Source organism: Curcuma longa, chromosome 18, assembly GCF_044706935.1.
Source record: "Curcuma longa cultivar G26 ecotype Majalengka, Jawa Barat chromosome 18, ITB_CL_G26_1.1, whole genome shotgun sequence".
NCBI classification, from domain to species: Eukaryota; Viridiplantae; Streptophyta; class Magnoliopsida; order Zingiberales; family Zingiberaceae; genus Curcuma; species Curcuma longa.
In genome coordinates this window covers 2,368,761-2,389,272 of record NC_133878.1, presented here as the reverse complement: position 1 = coordinate 2,389,272, position 20,512 = coordinate 2,368,761, and the positions used below count along the sequence as shown (strand labels likewise).

Here is a 20,512-nt window from a genome sequence, read left to right as displayed (position 1 = left end):
CAACCAATCCATACCCAGAATGATATCGAATTCTGTCATATCTAGCATCTGCAAATCCACTGTAAGGGTATGACCATCAAAATCCATCGAGCATCCCTTAATCTGCTAATTTGTAGTCAACACTTCACCTGATGGTAAAGATACTACTAGACTACACGATCTAATCATTGGGATTCTACCAATTTTTCATAAAAATACTCTAGATATAAAAGAGTGAGAGCTACCAGTATCAATTAAAGTATCTGCATATATGGAATAAATAGAAACCATACCCCTGATGATCGATCCATCGGCCCGCTGCGCATTGATGAGCCCTAAATTGAGTGTCACGATAGGGCTCCAAATTAGAATTTATATTATCGAAAACCCACGAGAAATACAAACAAATGTAATATAGGGGCCACGAGTCGTATTTTTCCAAGGACTAGTAGAAACTTGTTTAATTCGAGCTTACGTGTCGTGTTTTTGGGTTTTTGAATATAAAATGGGGGTTTTGGTATTTTCGGAATGAAATGAAAATAAAGAATGCAATGATTTAAATGGATACAAATCTAATGCTGGTTGAAATCAAAATACACTGAATAAAATCCTAACAGTAATCTCACTGCAGTAATGAAAAACTATAAGAAACCTTACTATTAAAAGCAGAAACTAAACCTAAATTGAATCTAAGTGGATTTCTGTTTAAAGGATGCAAGCAATGACTAAAACACTACAATAAACTGAACTATTCAACAAACCTAAAAGGCAATCAAAAAGCTTAAACCTAGTTATCTAGCTTCTGGAGATTTGGCACGGAACAGAACAGTGCCAATTGGCACGAAGCAGGAAAGTCTAGGGAGAAATTAGCAAATGGAAATCACGAAACTAATCAACTTGATACTAGAATATCCCCAAAACAACTTAACTAACAAGATTATTTAACCACACGAACTCAATTGAAGGGTTGAATAGCAGGTTGATTAACTACCGATTGAAATCAGAACAAAAAAAGAAACTTCAGAACTCAGAAATTGCAAAACAGAAACTTGAGATTCCCTTTCCCTCTACCTCCTTGTTTCTTGGTTGTCTGCCATTCTTGCTCTATAATGTTGTAATACTTTAACACATGTTGCTCTTTCTTATCCAAGATAATATCAAAATGTTTAGAACAAAATTATCTCTTCTTGATATCTTATTTATATATATATATATATATATTCTAGTTTAATTCCACCATTTATGGAAATGGTTGTTTTTATATACTTTTGTTATATTAACAAGTAATTTTGCCACAGTGGCCTTCTATAGTTGAAGTTGCAGATACACGTGAATTACCTCCAGCTCTAATTGAAAGATATAATGCATCTGGTGGTGAAGGAACAGCCATTTGTGGAATTTTCCCAGAGATTCGAAGAGCTTGGGCTTCAGTTGATGATTCTCTGTTCCTTTGGCGTTTTGATAAATGGTATATGCCATGGTTTAATCTTTTTGGGATTGGCCATTGTTTCGAAAATTCTCTGCATATTCCTCTTATTCAACTGCATAAGCTTATACCATGAGGAACTGCATAACATCCTTTTATGGTCTTGTAAGGATTGTGTGGGTTAAACCAGTTTCGATTTTCTTAAATTCAAAATCACATTGTTTGATAAAATCAATCTCACTAAATAGAGAGAAACTAGAAGCGTATTCTATGTATTTTTGAGGTCAATATATAATTTTTGTGCTTATATGGATTGCATCAGCCATCGATATATGTGTGTGTCTTGCATTATATGTAATTGCTTTGGTTCATATGAAAAAAAATTAAATAAAAATTAATTGTTGAGGATGATAAATTTAACTATTTAAGTCATAAACGTAAGGTTTACATTGACTGATGAAGTTGTTTAATGTGATGTATTTTATAGATGCATGTTTAGCTTTTTAACATGTGATATTAATAATTATTGTGGATATAACTAAGTTCCCAAAAACATGGATGCATGTGTCTGTGTACCATATATATCAATGACAATTTGCTTTGTGTGGCGTTAACTATGCCATAAAATTATATTAGATATCATTAAACCAATTATATATATATATATTAAAATAACTTTATAAGGTGTAAGATCAACTAAATAATTAAGTTACATAAAATTAAAGATTAATATTTTTTTAAATGAATTATATATATCATGCTGAATCACTTTTTCTCTTATCTTTTGTTAATTGTGTTTTGGGTTGGGTCAGATCACATTGTGTTGGCAGGTTGTGTCTAATTTTGCTAGCTTTACACGTGTTATGCAATAGCTCAATCCTCCATATCACTTGTTATGCTTTTGAAATATTGGGTTGGCTATTCAAAGAATGTCTAATGTTCTTTTACTGATTGTATTTGAATATGCCTATATTTCATATCATTTCAACCTATTTTCTCTTATTTTATTATCTAGTAGAGGTACACATAATTGCAAGTCCTTTCGAGTAACTCAGCACATTTGTCTTCACATTTCAACCTCTGCTGCAATAACCTTCCGTGTGTTATTTTTTAATAGTTCAATAACTCTGATTTATACAATATGGTGATTGTACCACAATCTTATAATTTTTTCCATTTAGCACATTCAATGTGTCTTTCTAAGATGAGAGAAACAGAGTGATTTTCTTTTGAAAAGACAGCCAAAATGGACTGCTGCAGACTTGTTTTTCTTCATCTCGCTATAAAAATTATCGAATTCTCTTGTTTCATTTCCTTACTTGCTCACTTGCCTTCACATAAGGATTAATGGTTTAGGAGACAGGCAATGTTTCAAATTTATTTTTGCACAGCACTTAATAGAGGCAAATCTGCTGCTGTTGTGCCAATATTTCTGCTGCTGATACATGGTGCTTCTAATGGTGTGATGATATTCTGTTGCTGTTGGAGGATATTCTGTTGTGATGATATTTCTACTGCTGTTGTGATGATATTTCTGCTGCTGTTGCCTTGAAACCTTTGTTATGCATCTTTGACTGTTATGGAGCTTATATGTTGGAAGTTGTAAATTGAATTTGTGTTATGAACTTGTATAAGTTGTATGTTATCGATATGTTATGAACCTGCTGTAAGAATGGTTTTTGTGTGAATATAAGTTGTATGTTTTGTACCTCTGATTGAGTAAATTTTGTAGCCAATAGTTTTGTATTTACAAAATATATTAATTCTTATTTACTACTAAAAAAAATCAAAAGACAACGCTTTTAAAAACGTTGCAAAAACCCAACCAATTTGTAAAACAATTACAACGCTTTTTAACCGTTGCAAAATGTGTTGTCATACCTATTAAAAACAACGTTTTTAAAGCGTTGCAAAAAACGTTGTAATATTTACAACGCTTTTTCTGCGTTGCGAAGGTGTTGTCGATGTTAACAAAGACAACGCTTTTTAAGCGTTGTCGTTGAGGGACCCCTTTTACAACAGGGCATCTTACAACGCTTTTTACCCCACAAAGACAACGCGTTTTTCGCGTTGTCTATTAACAAAATTCTAGTAGTGAATAACTAAGTATAGTAATGTCCTTGAGTAGTAGGTTCATATCTATATCAATCGATTGGTTGAATCGATAGTGAGATGATATAGAGAACACTACTCTAAAGCATTCCTAGTCAAGTATTAACATTCAAGGACAATGTTAATACGTTGAGACTAGCATGTAGGTCAACATGATGACTTGATCTCACAAGTCATGGATATGAGATATCAAGTTGACACATGGGTATGCATTGGAGAATGTATACTGAATGACCCGCCATGAGAAAGTATCATGGATCGTTATATGAGTGTCATATACTTTCTCATGTGGCTATTAGTATGACTATTAGTCCTTAGACCTGAAGTCACCATGGTTCCCAACATAAGGAGTTACATACTTTGGCTTCGTCAAACGTCACCCGTAACTGGGTGGACTATAAAGGCGATTACTGGGTATGTAACAAATTATGTAGTGGGATGTGAGTGATGTAGATGGGATCTATCCCTCCTATATGACGGGAGTGATATCTTAGTTCTTGATAGAGTGAGACCACTAAAGTGCATGGCCATGCCCAAATGAGTCAACATGAGATGTTGAGCTCGTTTGATTGAGTGAGTCTACTTGGAGTTCAAGACATAGATTGATTAGAGGATGACACGGTCTATGCCTCGGTTTAATCAATCTTGATATCAAGGATAGAAGGACATGGTCACATATTGTGAGAGTCACAATTAGTAGTCACAAGGTGATGTTGGATCTCAACATTCTTGTAGCTTGGGTAGTAGTGATGTGTTGCTAGATACCGCTCACTACTTATGCACCTAAATGAGTTTAGGGCATTGCCAACGTTACAAGAACCTATAGGGTCACACTCAAAGGGCAATTAGGTGGAAATTAGGTTCATGTGATGAACCAAGAGGATTAGATTCATGTGATGAATCAAGTTGGGTTAGGTGTAATCCAAACTAGACTAGTGGATTTGATTTGATCAATTTTGGGAGATTAGAAGTCAAGTTTGACTTGACTTGAGAAGGAGAAATTTTGGGAGTCAAGTTTGACTTGACTTTGTGCCATGTCATCATAAATGTTGACTTGACTTTTTGCCATGTCATCATCTATGTTGACTTGACTCATGCCACCTCATGGTCAATGCTTGACTTGACCATTTGACTTTGAGATGAGGTGGCATAAGTGATGGCCAATGGTGAGCCTCCACATCATCATGGATGCCACCTCATGGGAGGTTACAAGTGAGGTTTGTAACTCATGGGGGTTAAAAGCTTTTTAATGGGATTAATTGGTTTTTAAATGGCATGATGTGGCCCACCACAAGAGGAAGAAAAAGGGGTGGTTTCTTCCTTAACGTGAACTTCACATTTGCTTCTTCTCTCCTTGGCTTTTCTCCCTCTCCTTCTCCTCTCATTGGCTGAAACTTTCTAAGGTGCTAGCACACCTTGAGTTTTGGTTTTTCCACATATTTGTCCGAGTGGATACCATAGAGGAGACTACACGTGTAGCTCTTGAGATCCGACTCCATCGTGGACGAGCGGGATACGCGAAGGGCACGCATCGAGGGTAACGATCTCGTCTTGTAGATCTAATGTAGATCTAGGTATTTAAACATGTGCATGAACGTATTTTATGTTTTATCTTCGCACGGATCCAATGGCAAGGGTGTTCCACTTGAGGTTTCCGCAACGCAAAAAGCGATTTTTGCGGCTCGGAAAACCCAACACATCTCACAGCAGGTGTATTTGCCTTATTTCGTATGTTTTATTGGATTGCATTGGATAGTGGTTTTGATGCTTACATTCGTGTTGTACGAATTTGGATCTAGCGTTTATGTTTCGTATGTATGGACATGGATATTGATATGAGTCCATTGTGTCGTTTATGTTTTCGTAGAATTTATCGTTGTTTTGTTGCGATGTTTTATGGTTTATATGTGTTGTAGTTGTGGTGATGCGGTTGTGGTAGTATATTATGTTACGTGCATGTGTTGGCGTAGTTATGGCCGGGTGGGCCTTTGTTCAGGTTGTTTAGTGCTATAAACACATGTAATATATTGTTGAGTGGTCATGTAGACCCTACAATTTTATGTATTCAGGAAAGTTGGATTGTTACAGGGGAAATGCTGCCGAAATTTTTCAGACGATCGTCTCCCGGGACGTAACAAATTAATAATAATTATTACAACACACACATGCATAGTCTCGAAATAACAAATACAAGACATGGTAGGAATTTAAAATTTTTTTATAGAATAATAAATTATTCTACGCTTACCTATCTATGACGCTAAGCGAGAAGGGCCTCAATCGTATGGTCCTCGTCGGAGTCCTGCCTCTACTGGTGGTCCACGGAAGTGATCTTTAGGATGACTTTCAAAGCCTCAAGTCACGTCACAGTCTTCGGTACTAGTCGACGAGCAATAAGGCTGATATGAGAGAAAATCCTAATATCGAAAACACACAATAACACACATCGCGATCATTTCCGAGGCTTTCTTTCTATAGCCGGGAATCAAATTTCGGACAATAAAGAAATAAGTAAAAGGGACCAGAATAGTTTTCGAAGAATGAAAAACGCCGTAGGCACACGAGCGCAAGGAAGGCGGCGGTGGAGCCAGAAACATGGTGAATTCGTTCGTCCATTCCGTCGGACGCGAGCGTCGCACGAGAAGAAGAACTGGCATGCCAGAAATCACGAGTGTGGGTTGGGTTGGGTCGGGAGAAAAAAGAAAAAAACTAGGTTTTTATGGTTGAACCGGTTAGGGTTGAACCGGGTCTGGGCTGAACCGGACCTGGCCTACTGTAGCAGACCGATTCGCTTTTGGTTCGCTTGGTTCAATGACCAAACGATCTTCGCTTTGATCCAAACTAGTATTGTTTGATTCATCTTCATAAGACAAATCTTCACATCCCTTTTATTTTTCCAAAATAATTTTCATTATAAACCAAACCAAGTTGGTTCAACATCAAATTACTCGGTTCAAAAACCAAGTCTTCTCTGATTTAAACCAAATCAATTTTGCTTGTTGTTTGGCCCAACCAAACTAACATTCTCTCTATCTGAGAATCAAATTCTCAAACTCATTTAAAGTCCTTCAAAAAACTTCTAATGTGTGTGACCCAATAGATTTTCGATTATGTTAATCGTCTATAATTGACCATTAATTACGGAACGATCATGAGTAACACCTAGTAGTACATCATGATCCTCAATTAATCAAAAAATTGTTTTCATGCACATGTCAGGTGGAAGATTATACGGAGTTATAATAATTGGCCAACAAGAATAAGTTCTTCCTGATTTACCAAATGGAGCAAATCCATCAGCACAGAGACCTAATCGAATGTTCCGAGTCTCCCTCGCAAAGTCAGGATATGTTCTATCAAAATTTTTCCACTGTTGTTGACTCCTTTTGGTAGGCTTGTATCTATCTTGATTACAAAATTTACAAACTTCTGCATTTTCATCATCGCCCCAATATAACATACACCCATCTCTACAAACATCAATTCTTTCCACTGGAAGACCTAAGTCTTTGACGAGTTTCTTCATATCATAATAATCGTTGGGCATTATGTGGTCACGTGGCAATGTCTCTCCCATAACTTGAAGAATGTTATTAAAACAATCTTCAGACACATTGTGTTCTGCTTTGATATTCAACATTCTTGTTGTAACAGAGAGTTTACTGTGATTGTCACAGCCAGCCCACAATGGTTCATCTGCAGCACTCAATAATTCTTGAAATTTGAGATATGATTGATTATTCAAATTATCACCATCTCCTGGTAATTGTGTCGCCTCCGACGGTGATACATAAGCATAAGGAGCATACATTTGTTCGACCATTGGAGGATGACTATAACTTGGACCACTATGATATGGAGGAAGACTAGAAGGTTGTTCAGTAAATAAATTCTGGGCCGCTGCATCTGTTACCATCCTCTGATATGGATTCAAATTCTCATAGTAACTCTGATGCCCCATGGCTGAGTACTGAATATTTTGCTCATACTCCGCATCAGATATGAACGGTTCACCATGAGAAGTCCAATTATAATAATTTGGTGTGAAACCAAATCTACACAGATGTTCTCGTACTTTATCAAGGTAAATTCTTATTATACATCCAACTTCGTGCATTCCACATTTTTCCTGAACCCACAAATTTGCAGATATCCTTTCATGAAGGTCCTTCCAGCGAAAGTTTTTTATAGGTATGTTGAGGGGATGGAAATCAGATGTATGGCAGCGTTTATGGCAACATAGTCTTTTAGTATAAGTGGGAGATTGTTGGGATGAGTATTGTCTTTGTGCCGCCGGCCCTAATGGATTTAGAAGCAAATAGAAGTTGTGTTTTTGCCTCTCCCTATCCTCCCCTTTTATAGCTTTGCCATCATAGAAATTTTAGGAAAAAATAATGGAATTAGCATAATTTTGTTGTATAACAAAAGTTATCACAATTTTGTTGTGATAACAGTGGTGTAGTAGCAAACTCGAAGGAACCATGAGCCCATAAGCAAGTAAACACATCGAGCGCATGTATCACCTAATACGAGACATTGTAAAGCAAGGAAAAGTTGTTGTCGCCAAGATCACATCAGTAGATAACCTGACAGATCCTTTCATGAAGGACCTTCCAGCAAAAGCCTTTTGATAGGTATGTTGAGGGGATGGAGAATCAGATGTATGACAGCGTTTATGGCAATATAGTCTTTTAGTATAAGTGGGAGATTATTGGGATGAGTATTGTCTTTGTGCCGCTAGCCCTAATGGGTTTAGAAGCAAATAGAAGTTGTGTTTTTATCTCTCCCTATCCTCCCCTTTTATAACTTTGCCATTATAGAAATTTTAGGAAAAAATAATGGAATTAGCATAATTTTGTTGTATAACAAAATTTATATAATTTTGTTGGATAGTAAAATTTTAACAAAATTTTATTGGATAATAAAATTTAATAAAATTTTGTTGGATAACAAAATTAACATAATTCTATTTAGAATTAATCCGAATTCTGTTAACTAAATTCTTAATAGAATTCTAGATAGAATTCTAACCGAATTCTTAACAGAATTCTAACAGAATCTCATGGGTGGATACGAGACTTAATCCAGAGGCTACAACAGGGACCTAGAAGAGAAATTGATTTAGGCCTCCTGATGGGCTTGGGCTTCCTGTGTGTCTCCCTGAACACCCAACTCAAGTCCATCAATAATAACTCATACCATTAAAGGGTTATTATTGAACTACCGCACCAATTCTATATTACTAATATGAGCTCCTTCTTATCATGAGTGCATTAATCTTCCTGTGTTTAAGATATCGTATGTCCGTCAATTAATTGAATTACTGACAACTCAATTAATTAACTTCTGAATCCAAGAGTAGTACCACTCAACTTTATTATCATGCGGACTAAGTCCACCTGTAGGATTTACATGATAATTGTTATGAGCTCCTCAAGGGGACATCATCAGCCTAAATATTAGGACACAGATTCCTTCTATAATCAACAACACACCATATACATAACATTATCTCCCAACTCATGGGGCCTTTTGATTTAATGAATAAATCTCACCCTTTGATGAATTAAAGAAATAAATACTAAGTATATGTGCTTGTTATTATATAGGGATTAAGAGCATGCACATCTATAATAACAGAGGTCTAGTTCGATTATATAGTCAGTATAAATCGAACGGCCTTAAATGGTCCTGCTCAATACACATAAAGTGTACTAGTGTAATTTTATAGTCAAAATAAACTAATACCAATTACACTACAACCATTCCAATGGTTGTCCAAGTCCATCTTGGTTGTGAGATACTATTTATAATTTATAAGGAACTGATAACATGATCTTCTGTGTGATACCACACACCATGTTATCTACAATATAAATTAAGTGGACAACTGTATTAACATATATCAGAATATAAAATACAAATATTTGATCAAAGTGACTCTCAATTCAATATTATTGTAAAATAGATGTTTAAACAAAAAGCTAGGCTTATAGTATATATCCCAACAATACTTAATAGCAAAAAAATTTGAGAAATTAGAAGTCTGAACTAAAAAGAAAGTACTATGATCCTAAATTATCAATTTAAATTCTTTTATAACAAAGAGATGAAAGAGCTCATGCTGAATAATATATGAGACTAATTACTTTTTAAAATAAAAAATCAAATGTATATAATATTTTATTTATTTAGAATATATAATTTGATGCAAATATTAATAGACTTTTATTTTATGTATTATATATAATTTAATATATTAGAAAAGAAGTGAAAAAAATAAAGATGCTAGAATGCAAAGATAATAAATCAGACCACTGGAAGGACATCTTTTGCTCAAGTACAATAAAAATTGATAATTCTTTTTATTCATGTTATAATTTTATATGTGTTTGAATGTAGAAACTAGTTACCAAATATATTTTCATGTAAACGAAAAGGGGCATCCTCTAACATGACTTGAATTACTTCATGTCTATTTTGCTCATGCCGATGGAAGTCCCTCAAGTAATATTGTAGAAGAAAGATTGGTAAACTATGTTTTATACTCTTTAATTATATTAATTTAAAGTATTTTTTAATTATTATTATGTATTAAATAAATATTAATATGTCATATGTTGATAAGGCTGCAATAAAAGAACTAGTAAATCAATTTCCTAAAAATTGTAATGATCAAGTGAGTCAGAATGATATATTTGCTCAAATCATTATATCGGATAGACTTGATGAGTGTGTATGCTTGGTGATGGTGTTAGCTCATTTGATTTATGGGGAGTAGTTCCTAGCCGTGACACATGCAATCAACTAGTAATGAAATAGAAAGCAAAGTTAGAAAAGATGAATGAGTAAATTAAAAAGTAAGATCAACATATTGCAACATATTTAATGTGCAAGTTGAGTAAGATGTGTCCGGCCAAGCTAGGCTAAGCAAGCTAATTAGTTCAGTCAATCTAGTCAAATTGAATAGGTTTGTCAATCGAAGCAGATTAATCAACAAGATCACTTTAGTCAGCGTGATTAGTTTAGGCAAGACCAATCAACTTGGATGGATCGGTTGGGCTAGATGAGACATTCCATTCAGGTATGCCATATGGGTTGATCGATCAAAACATGACAATCAATCTCAATAGGTCAATTGGGCCATACAAGCCAATTGATCTAGGCATATTAGTCAGACTAGATGAGGTAGTCGGTCTAGTTTGATCAGATTGATTGGTTCCAAGAGAATTAGTCAAATTGATTAGTATATGCAAGTTGGTCATGTCAATTAGGCTGGATAATTTAAAAATAGTTGGCCAAACTTAGTTAGGTTGACAAACCCAATTTAGGATTTAGGGAGATTTTTTTCTGTGTCCCAAACACACACAAACAAAAAATAATTTACTTTCTCTAAAAAAAATCTTAAAAGAATATTTTCTACAAACAAATTATTTTCAACAAATAAATGAAATGTTAATATTTTTAAAATTTGCTAACTTATTAATATTTATTTTAATCATAATTTAAAAGTTCCTATCATATTGGATAATATGATTGAAGTGGATTATTGAAATATTATGTTGATTGACATCAGTACTTTCTTATGTGGTGTCATTTCTGCATAAATGGTATAGTGCCCTTTTAGCACTTATTGTAAAAGATAAATCGTTATCTCAGTGGCCTCTTCAAGATGACCTCACACTTCTTGAAAGGGTTAATAGTAACAGTAACACTTACAAGAGGATGAGACAACTAATGAAGTATTTTATACCCATTGAAAATCGATCATAAATCTATTAATAATAACATTCATATAGAAATCATATATGCCAACCTGTGGAGATGTCATTTTAGCACTTATGCATTCACACTCTTCTGTAAAAAGGTAGAATCCGTCATCTTAGCGGTCCCACATAATCGGCCCCACGACCATTTGTGAGGAGATAAATCAAGAAACTGCAGTTGGTCACAACGCAGGAGGATATTACCTAGCTTCACCAACTTCGCCAGGATTCGAACTCTTGCCCTCTTCTACAAGTCGATTGCGTTGTAACCAACTCAACTATGCCTCGGGGCACATATGCATTCACATTCTATCATAAATGTATACGATATGTGCCAAAATTAATTTAAATAATTATTATTTTTCTTTATATTTTATTTTTTCAACATTTTCAATTCAAGTGATTTATCTAATTCAATAATTAAGTTAAATGAAAAATAATTATACTAGTAAAATATATGAATTCATTTTTAATAAACACTTAGAAAATAAATTAAATAAATTTTTATTTAATTATTGATTGATACTGAGTTATTAAAAGCAAGAAAAAAATCTACATAAAAGAGTATTAAATAAGTAAAACTCTTGTAAATTTATATTAGCCAAATAGAGGTCATGGAAGCGTGAGTGAAATTAAGAATTAAAATTTTAAATACTTATATTGATATAAATGGATATAAAAAAAGAGAAAATAACATTTATAGAATAACTTATTGGATAAATGTGAATGAAAAAGAGATTTCATTATTAATGAGATCACACATTGAAAATTTTATAGTTTTATGGCTGGTTTATATTGAATCACCCAATGAATATTATGAATACATATGGGGAGAGACTTTTTCTCAGATATGGGTCCGTAGGGAATGCAAATCTAGGGCCTGAATTGCACTGAACTGAGATGACTCATGTGTTAGCACGACTATGTATATTGAATACTAGACCGATATCAACCAATGTTTTGCCACCCGAATCCTCTTTTTGCAATGTGCTCAAGTGTGTAATGGAGGATTCACCCAAACAAAAACGACAGATTCATTGCAACTAAGGGATGGAATTCCTATACAAGGAAGTCGTGACCTTTAGTAGAGGAGCAAACGCATAAACAAAAGAGACGCAAAATCCTTTCACTTTTCGTTCCCCTCGTTCTCTCTCTATCATGCACTCCGCTCGATGTTTCTATTAGTGATAGCGTTCGAGTACTAACTTAGATCTCCACGAACAATTAGTGCTTGGTTGTGTACATGATTTTATCATTGTATCCTCAGAACAAATGTCCAACGTGATTTCGAAGCACAATCAGAGAAGACGAATCTATTTTAAAAAATTGTATCGAACACAAGCCTTGATTTCTCTCTTTCCTACTTGGAGTCAATAGTTGGGCGATTTGGTCTCTCAACTTAGCGCTTAGGCAATTGCGACCCATTTAGACTCAACAGTCAGGCGACTTAGCACTCGAATTCCTGACTCGGACTTGGACTTGATAGCACTCAACGGGAGCATTCGACTGTTGGGATCGACCTAGTGCGTTGTGCGTGTTTATTCATTTCAAAAACGTATACAGCGGAAGAAAAATAAAATAATCTAAATTATTACAACATTCGCAACCACGCATGCAAGATTCAATAGAGTTTGTGTAATAGCTGAGAAATTAAAATTTTAGAATAATAAATTTATTCTACGTATACCTGACGTATGACGCTTAGCAAAAATGGCATGAACTGAATAGCTTCCTCGAAGTCTGTCTCTATCGGTGATCCATGCCAAGTTTTGTCGGGACGGCTTCTCAAGCATGAGTCGTATTGCTGGTCGCAGTACTAGTCATGAATCAACAACGGTCGATACAGAAAAATACCCTAATATCGGAAACGTACAACAACACACGTTGCTTTCATTTTTGAGATTTTCTAATGATCGTTGGTAATCTAATTTTCGATGATCTCTCAAAAGCATGATGCTGGAACCTTTCCAGTGACGATGAAGTCTTCCTAAACTTCGGACTCAGACAGCAAAACACGAGCTCCTGCAGCAAAACACGAAGTGGCAGCAAACACAACAGGGCAGCAATTCCTTGGCTAGTCGGCAGCAATTCGATCAGTGAGCAATCGAGATCGGTAGCAAACAAAAGGGGACTGGCAACAAGCAACAGCGACCACACTAGGAAGCTCCGACTGAGGTGGTTTTCCGGCGGCCGGAAAAACAAGAAACCAATAAGCTCTTCTTCTCGCGTGAACGGGCAGAAGCAGGGCAGGAAGGGGCGGCAAGAAAAGAGGCAATAACAGAGCTCTCATACCCTATTCGAGCTGCCGCTAAACTTCCTTTAAAGCCTAAAGCTTGAGATCACCGGATCTCTTTCTTCTTTTGCTCGTCGGCAGATTAGGGAAGGAGATCAAATCTCCTTCCTTTCTCGCACTAGCAGCAGCAATCAAGGAATTTCTTTCCTTCTTCGTGTGCGTGAGGGCTGGAGGAGAAGATCTACGACTTCCTTTGTGCGAGATCCGGCAACCACAAAGATCTCCTTCCTTTCTTTGCTGTCGGCGTCGGGCTGGAGGAGGTATTGCGCGCCCGCGCGATTGAGGAAGGAAGGGGGGCGAACCGGGTAGGCTTGAACCGGTTTAGGGTTTTCCTTGCGGTTCAATGCTTTAGGATTTGCATAATTTGGTTCAACTCGAATCAAGTCCAGTTCGGTTCAATTTTGGTTCACAACCAAAATATTTAATTTAGCAACCAAACGAATTTCGATTTGACCCAAATAAGTTTCGTTTGTTTCGTCTTCTCAAGACAAAGTCCGTCATGCCTTCCATTTGGCCAAAATACCTTCCTAACGAATCAAACCAAGTTGGTTCAATCTGTGGTTCAAAATCGATTTGTCTGGTTCAACAACCAGAACATTTCTGATTTTGTTTAATCCGTCTTCATAAGACGAATTCATCATTTTCTTTTGTTCGGTCTAATCGGATTTCTCTTGTTCTGAGAATCTAATTCTCAAACTCGTTTTAAGTCCTTCGAAGAAACTTGTAGTACATGTGACCCACTAGGTTTTCGGTTATATTGGTCGTCTGTAATTAATCCTTAATTTTAGATTGATCATGAGTGGCACCTAGTAGTACATCATGATCCCCAATTGACCGAAAAATCAATAATTAATTTCAGAACAAATTCTAAACCCTTCAGTAGCTTTAATGAAACGTGCCTTGTTCCTTTCACCATCTTATACCCGCTTGGTTCAAGACATGGTCTGTGTGTGTCAGCCCCTACTAGGCTGGCTATGTCACATCTAGCCTAAGCTTGCTTTCTTGTCCTGTGGATTCAAGTTACTCATACACGTGTTTAAGAATACCACATTCTTGGCATGTATTGTTTTGGCCAAAGACTTTCAGTAACAATCCAAATAAGCGCCGTAGGGTATATGTCTCTTTTACAAAGAGCGGTAAATCCTCTGTGGGTTATTCAAACACCTTCGGGTACTTCAACTTATACCCAATCATCTCAAGTCCACACCTCCTTGGAGATGCTTGCTTAAGATGTTAAAGTATAAGCTTCTGCGACCAAGATGACTTGAATACTGCAAGTCTAAGGAAACTCGCACTTAAGCTGCACTGAGATCTTTATTGACATACAGAAAGAATCACATGAAGTCTCACGGCAGGTCATTCCAATGAACTAATTACCTTTAACTAGCATCCACGTTTAACTCTCAACATCCAATGTCTCCAGCTAGTGAGAGTCACTGCTTGGTAAACCAAGGAGTATAAACATGTTAGTCTCAACAGAATCGATAACGTCTGTGTTCATCAATTCATCGACTAGGGATAGTTTCAATACTTTCATAATTACACATGTAGAGAAACTCACAGTTTGTGATCCAATCACAAATTCTCTCATGCTATGAAATGTATTGTAGACATTCAATGAACAAGTTTAAGATCCAATCAAACATATAAAAATATGCACTTAAACAGTGAATTTCTACTTATTCAATAAACAGTACAATCATAAGGCGATTGCCTTAGGACATTTTCCAAATATAACATCAACGCCCCACTCAAGAGCACTCGATGTCCTAACTCGGCACTCGGCTTCCCACTCAAGCTCGAGAAGCACTTGGGTCGCTCGGATCTAGCAACACTCTACCAGCTAAGGCACTCGGCAGCTTGAGCATTAGGCCAACTCTGTAGCTCTAGTCAGCTCGACAATACAAGGCAACTCATCCTTCCTTGCTTGGCAACTTGAGATTATTAGCTTAAGTCATCTCGATAAATAAGTCTGAATTTTATTTCAATAAATTTGAAATTCAATAAATTCTCTATAACTCTGACAAATATCTCTAATAAGATTGTGGAATATTGTCCAATATAACTAAAATGAGAGAGAGGAAGATAAGAAATCTTATCTAAAAAATGCATTAAAGATGACTACAATATGATACCAGTGAATAATAAGAAAATAAAAGAGCGAAGAAGAAGTATTTTTATTAATTTTTTAATTAAGTTTTAGATGACCAACTAAATTCAGATAATTTAAGTAGGTCAAAGGAGTATAAAATTTAAATTTTTGTTATAAAATTTAATCTTCAAAAATTAGATAGACTTTAAATGTGATGCAAAATGAAAAAGTAATTAGATCAGATGATATTTCAATCAAGGTACGAAAGTATCTAAGAAAATAAGATATTAAAGACTTATAAAATTACTCAACAGGATATTGAAAATAAGAAAAGACTAATCATTAGAGGATAAATACTCTAGTCCTCCCAATATAAATACAAAATGAAACATATAAAATTGTGAGAATTATAGTAGTATTAAGCTAATGAGCTATACAATGAAATTTTAAGAAAGAACAATAAAAAAGACTAAGTAAGAAGATCACAGTGATCAAAAATCAATTTAGATTTATACTTGAAAGATTGACATTAAAAGTTATATATCTTTTCAAGCAACTAATTGAAAAGTTTCATAAACAAAAGCAACTTACATATGATATTTGTCGACCTAGAAAAAACTTATGATAGAATATCAAAGCAAATTATATGATGAATTTTAGAAAAAAAATGTTAGTGTGACTTATATTAAAATAATTATATATATATATATATATATACTTCAAACATAATAACTAAAACTTTTCATATAAATATAGGGTTACATTAATCATCAATTCTATTTAAATTCATCCAAACAAACATTGGTAGATGCCTAAGCATATTAAGTGTCAAGACAATGTTGAAATTTTATCATTCTAACAAAGGGATCAAAACTCTTTAAATGAGTTTCTTAAAGGCTGTAAGAATTAAGTAACTTAGTGCACAATTTTTAAAGAAGTTCAAAAAAATTGTTTTGATCCTGTGCACGAGCATTGATTAAATCATCATAAATAATGTGCACAACTCATTGGTGTCGACAATGAGTGCACATGACAATCTCGTACAATGTGCCAATATATTTTTAGGATTTCCTTATTTTAATATATTTGATCAATTTGATTTTAACTTAAAGAACAAAGAAAATGTCCATGAAGTCTGTGTCTTTGAATCTCATTGAATGTCCATCTTGTTCATTAATATTGTGTTCATTTATAGCAAAATTATTTATAAAATAACTCCACATGAATAAGGTCTCAAACCATGACAACCTCAGAATGGAAGTTGACATAGAATCATTGATATAGCTAGGGGTGTCAAAAATGAATTTGATCTGTCAATCTGATTCAACCCAATAAAAAAAATCAGATTACAATTGAGGGTTTTCGAATTCGAGTTGAGGTTTTGGATTGGATTAAATTTGGATTGGATTCGGTTCGGATCTAGTTCCAAACTTAAGGTTCAAAATTATTTATAAAATAACTCCACATGAATAAGGTCTCAAATCATGATCTAACAAAAAAAATGAAGTTCAAGTTTTGGATTGAGGTTTTAGATTGGATTAAATTTGGATTGGGTTCAATTTGATTCAGATTTAAGGTTTAGGAGATTTTTTGGGAGTTAAATCAAATTTTATTTTGAAAATTAAGATGCTTATGTAATATTAATATGACAATGATAAAATATTTAGTTAAAAATGAAGAATTATAGAAAAATAGTAAAAAAATTCTGAATTATTCAGGTTTTTAAAATTTTGGATTGAATTCATATTTAGATTGAAATCGGTCGATACCTCTAAACTTAGCTACGAAACCTAACTACTAGAAAGGAGAAAAAGAGCTAAGTGGTGGTCAGGTCGAAGAGACTAGGGAAGGTGAAAAAGAGGAAAGGAGTCGATTAGAGATAGTGGCCCATTGTAAAGTCATCTTAATAATAGTGTCCACCTTATGAAGCAATATTTTGTCACTATCCTTATTGTAAAAGACCCCATCTACAATAAAATCAAGAGAGTCCACCCTAGCATTGTTGTCTTTTACAATATTATTTAAAATTAGTCTCGATTTCTAACTATGGACAAAGTTGTCGTGGTCAATCATTATTGTAGATGCTTTCTATGCTTAGTATTTCAAACTTGATTATTGAGACAACTCAATAAGTAACAAATATTTAGTTACAAAGTATCATTTTTTTGACACAATTGAAAGTTTTAAATAAACCATTTTTATTTTTATTTTTCTATGAAATATCTACTAATATGTAATGTGTATTCTTATGGAAGGATTATGTCACAAGTACAAAGAAAGATGAGGAATTTGTGGACACTTCTCTTTTGCTACTCATACAAGGAACTCCATTGATTTGCCATTGAAATTTCCTCATAAATTAAATAGTGATGGAGGAAAGAAATTTGATATTTTTTTTCTAATTCAAATATTCAATTTTTTGAAATTGATTAAACTTGGAAGTGACCGATACAACTCCATAGAATTTTTTCATCGATCACCAAGATAAATCTCAAAGTGCAACTAATGCGTCGCTCTATAGTCAGCATTCCAAGATTGTCTTCTTATTAGAGGTAATTAATCCACAGTATGTGTAGTTAAGAATTGACTCATGAATGTCTAATTAACTATGGAAATATCTTACTATTGTATCGTAGTCTCGGGGGTAAAAAAAATATAAGGAATGTCCCTATGGAATATGCTCAATCATTTCAATTTGGATAACTTAAACTTCCTAATTTCTTCAAGATGGTGGACACTTCTGGCTAGGTCAACACATTAGCACATTAGGAGTTCTACAAGTAAATGTTGTTTACTATGCTAAGGATGAGATCAGTTCCCAGACTCACTATTCTTAGATTTTTTGAGCTCTTGACCCCTCTGTTAGTGTTAGCTTTTAGAGTCAATTATGAGATTATTGATAAGGAAATTTTTATATTATATTTCATTAATAAAAAATAAAATTTATGATTATTATATTTACTTTAAATTTGTGCTAGATGAATAAGTATAATAATGTCCTATGAGTAGTAGGTTCTAGTTTATAGCATATCAATTGATTGAATTGATAGTAGGATACTGTAGATATATATAGAACACTACTCTTAACTATTTCTAGTCAAGCTTTAATATACAAGGGCAATATTAATGCGTTAGGACTAACATGCAGATCATCTGATGACTTAATCTCACAAGTCATGGATATAAGATATCAAGTTGACACATGAGTATATATTAGAGAATATGTACTAAATTAATCCGTCATGAGAATATTTCAAGAATTGTTATATGAGTGTCATAAACATTTTCATAGTGACTATTAGTATAAATAGTCCTTAAAATCTGAGTCATTATGGATTCCCTACATAAGGAGTTGTATACTTTAGTATCGACAAACGTCACCTATAATAAGGTGGACTATAAAGTGGATATGCAATAAGTTATGCGGAGGGATGTCAGTAATGTAGATCAGATCTATCTCTTTCATATGATGGAAGTGATATCTATGAGCCCCTTGATTAAGTAGGACTACTAAAATGCTTGATCATGCTCAAATAAGTCAATATAAGATATTGAGCTTATTTGATTAAGTGAGTTTACTTGGAAATCAAGAAACACAAAGATTGATAAGGGGATGACACGGTTTATGTCTCATGGATCAATCTAGATATTGAGAATAGAAGGACCAAGTTATACAAAATAATAAACACAGAAAGGTTAGGTTAAATCTCAACATTCTTATCACTTGGGTAGCAATGATGTATTACTAGATGTCACTCATTGCTTATGTATTCGATCACACATAAAGAACATATTGATTTGGAGATGAGTTTATTTTAGTTTGACTAAAATATGATGAACCCTAAGATTATAAGATTAAGTCTAATCCAAGTTAGACTCAAATGAATCCAATTATTGGATATTGGATTGAGTCTAATCCAAATTGGACTCAATGGATTAGACTCAACCACTAAAGAGGATTAATGTCTATTAATAGAGATTAATAGAGCATTGATGAAAAGGATAGCAAAAGGCAAAAATCTTTTGTATTCATTGGATGACCCTTTGTATTCATTAGATGATCATTTATATTCATTAGATGAGTACAAAGGTCATTTTTTATGAATTGGTGGATGATCATTTTCTAATCTTCTCTTCTCCTCTTAGAAAAACCATCCAAGTTGCTAGCACAACGAAGGTGGTTCTTCTTTCAAGGCTGAGTTAGTGTGATGAACGAAGGGCATGTTTATGTAGATGTCAAAGAGGCGCGACCATTCTGATCATGCTAAGATCTGTCGAATCAAAATTGCTGATAGGATTATTACGTTCACACAATAAATGTGACAACTAGATAACAAACATGTATATTATATTTGCATGGATCTCGAGGGATTGATTTTTCTGCTGTATTTTTTTTATTTTTCGCATAAGATCCCTATAATGGTATCAAAGCCGCTTGCGAATACATATACATCATTTTAGTTTTGTTTCATATGTGATATAGATAACAAGCATGTGTTTATTATAATTTGCATGATTGTATGAGTGATTTTATTAAGTAAATAGTTTGTATTAATCAAACTAAAGGATTGTAGCATCTTCATACATAATATGAATGTTTGCTATAGTTTGATTTCGTTCGACAAATCTTTCATGACCTTATGGGCAGCCATAAGGTTGCAGCTCATAAATCGTTGTTTAGAATTATAATAAAAGCATGCTATAGTGCATGGTTAACATCTATTATGAATGATGTATGCCATGATACATGATTATAGCCCTTTTTACACAATGTGATTGGATTATGTATGTGTATGTTGTAATTTATAATACGGCCTACATGTCGTGCATTTTACTTTTATGCT

The 20,512-nt window shown here is 34.2% G+C and overlaps 1 pseudogene; it reads left to right on the top strand.

Annotated features, from left to right (window-relative positions):
• The first annotated feature begins 9,607 nt into the window (after positions 1–9,607).
• On the top strand, positions 9,608–10,447 carry LOC141812341 (uncharacterized; annotated as a pseudogene).
• Positions 10,448–20,512: the final 10,065 nt, after the last annotated feature.